At 45.0% G+C, this 3,011-nt stretch overlaps 1 pseudogene; it reads left to right on the top strand.

Annotated features, from left to right (window-relative positions):
* The first annotated feature begins 1,144 nt into the window (after positions 1–1,144).
* LOC102819457 lies at positions 1,145–1,772 on the top strand (annotated as a pseudogene).
* The last annotated feature ends 1,239 nt before the right edge of the window (positions 1,773–3,011 follow it).

Raw genomic sequence — 3,011 nt, 5'->3', positions numbered from 1 at the left:
CAGGAGTGATTGTTAGGGTTGGCAGTGTAAAGGTAGACGTTTTGTAGCAAGGAGGGGAGTGATTAACTTTTCAGCCTAGGAGAGGAGGTCCCTGGGACCATCAAGGGAGAAGAGTGTAGAGTGGGACCCTACCCAGAGAAGCAGTGATGCCTGAGATGGAGACAGAGACGATGACATGGAGAGATGGAGCAGCTGGGGACTTTAGACACAGAGAGGGAAAGGGCTGTGTGCTGACGACTGGAGGGGCAGGCTTGCGGGGTATACCCTTTGGTTGGTTGATGGAGATTATAACCATGGCAATGAGACAATATACGATAGGATGAATGTAAAACTAATGATCTCCCATGTAAACTATCACATAATTTACAACAAAGCATTAAAAAAAAATGACACATGGAACTATCTAAGGAACACTGGGCCCAGAGATGTTGAAAGGAGACAAGGAGATTCCCTCAGTGCTGAGGGTGAGAGAAAGCCTGTCCCAAGAGCTGATGCCCTGAATTTGGACTTCCAGCCTTCTAAACTGGTGTGGTGCTGGAGAATAAGCACTGGACTGCTAACCACAAGGTCAGTAGCTCAAACCCACCAGTCGCTGCTTGGAAAAACCCTATATAGGGTTGCTCTGAGTTGGAACCAACTTGGTGTCACTTAACAACAGCCTCCTAAACTCGGTTACCTGTGGATGTGACCTTATTTAGAAATAAGGTCTCTGAAGATGTTATCATCAGTTAAAGTGAAGTCATACTGAAGGAGAGTAGGTTTTAATGTAATCTGACTGGTGTGCTTGTAAGAAAAGGAGAAGAGACAGAGCAGGGAGAGGCACTGAAGGAAGATGGCTACATGATGGAGACAAAGATTGGAGTGATGCTGTCAGAAGCCAAGGAATGCCTGTGACTAGTAGAAGCTGAGAGAGACAAGAAAAGATCTTCCCCTAGAACCTTTGGAGAAAGCAGGACTGTTGCACACATTATTTGGACTTCTAGCTTCTGTAACTGTGAGAAAATACAATTCTGTTATTTAAAGCCATCCACTTTGTGGTGATTTGTCACAGCAGTCCTAGGAGATGCATACACGCACCCTTCAGTTATTTATGATCAAAGCAGACTTGGGCTCTTTTACGTTTGCTGCTGCTGCGCTAGGCATCATGTGCAGCAAAGTCCCTTGTGATACCCTCTGTGAGACAGTGTGGGAAGTTCTGCATGGGCACCAGTACAAGCACCGGGAGTTTCTGGAAACAGTGGAGCTGCAGAGCAGCTTGAAGAACTATGACCTATATTCTTCTCGGGCACTGCCAGGCTGAAGTCCACCTCTCGCCCCAAGTTCTCTGTGTGTGTCCTTGGGGACCAGCAGCACTGTGATGAAGCAAAGGTTGTGGGGATCCCTCACACGGACATCAAGAAACTCAACAAGAATGAGAAGCTGGTCAAAAAGCTGGCCAAGAAGTATGATGCCTTTTTGGCCTCTGAGTCCCTGATGGAGCAAATCCCAAGGATCCTGAGACCTGAAGTAGGCGGCAAATTTCCTTCCCTGCTTACCCACAATGAGAACATGGTGGCTAAAGCCAATGAGGTGAAGTCCACCATCAAGTTCCAGATGAAGAGGTGCTGTGTCTAGCAGGTGGCTGTTGGCCATGTGAAGACGACACATGATGAGCTCATTTACAACACCCACTTGGCTGTCAACTTTTGGGTTCACTGCTAAAGAAGAATTGGCAGAATGTTCAGGCTTTGTACATCAAGAGCACCATGGACAAAACCCAGCATCCGTTCTAAGGCACAGCTCAATAAACACTATTATTAACTATTTTTTTAAAAAAAAAAAGCATACTTGGTTGCAGTTGTTTACATTAACTTCTTGTTATTGTTGAGTGCCATTGAGTTGGTTCTGACTCATAGCCACCTTTTATAGGATTTCCTAGGAGTGGCTGGTGGGCTTGAACCGTAAACTTTGTGGTCAGCAGTCCAGTGCTTATCTTACATCACCACACCAGGACTATAAGTCACTAAAATACGACCCTTCTTTAATTCTTAATTTTCAATGGAAGAAAAGATCCACCACAATTATTCACTCCTATGCTGCTACAGAGAAGAAGCAGTGGGTTAAGCATTGGACTGCTAACCATAAGGTCAGTGGTTTGGACCCACCAGCTGTTCCTCAGGAGAAAGATGAGGCAGTTTGCTTCCATGCGATTTTATAGCCTCAGAAACCATAAAGAACGCTTCTAGCCTGTCCTTTCGGGTCACTATGAATCCGAATCGGCTTGATGGCAGTAGGTTTGATTGTGGTGTATATGGGAAGTGATTGATTTCTTCTTTGTCTAAAAACCACACAGGGAGTCCGAGGTAGAGCTAGAGAGAACATTTGGGTTTGGTAGGCACACCAGGCTCTCTCAGCGAATCGCAGGTTGTCTTGCCCATTCTTCTGTTACTTAGTCACTCCAGAGCCTGACAGACAAAATAAATGGGTATTTTAAAGTAGACTGGTCTTTCAGACCACATTAGGGGGTTGCATCTTGTTAAGGACTGAAGTTTTGTTGTTATTGCTGTTAGGTGCCACCAAGTCATTTTCAATTCATAGAGGTCACATGTACAGCACAGACTGAACTACCATGGTCCTGGGCCATCCCTGCATGCGTTACTAGGCTGAGTTCATTGTTGCAGTTACTGTTTCAATCCATCTTGTTGAAGGTCTTCCTCTTTTTTACTGACCTTCTACGGAATTGTGTCCCTCCAAAAAGAGCTGTTGAAATCCTATCTCCCCTATCTGTGACTATGACCTTTTCTGGAAATAGAGTCTTTCCAGATGTTACCAGTTCAGTTAATGAAGAAATACTGGAGCAGGGCAGGTCCTAAGCCATTATAAAGGGGTGACTAGACATGGAGAATCAAACTACATATTGCATTAGGCAAATCTGCTGCACAAGACCTTTTGAAAGTGTTGAAGAACAAAGATGTCAGCTTGAGGACTAAGGTGCGCCTGACCCAAGCCATGGTATTTTCAATAACCTCATA

This window comes from Chrysochloris asiatica, unplaced genomic scaffold (genome assembly GCF_000296735.1).
Source record: "Chrysochloris asiatica unplaced genomic scaffold, ChrAsi1.0 scaffold00223, whole genome shotgun sequence".
NCBI classification, from domain to species: domain Eukaryota; kingdom Metazoa; phylum Chordata; class Mammalia; order Afrosoricida; family Chrysochloridae; genus Chrysochloris; species Chrysochloris asiatica.
The sequence above is the reverse complement of the archived record's forward strand: the minus strand, read 5'-3'. Positions and strand labels throughout refer to the sequence as shown.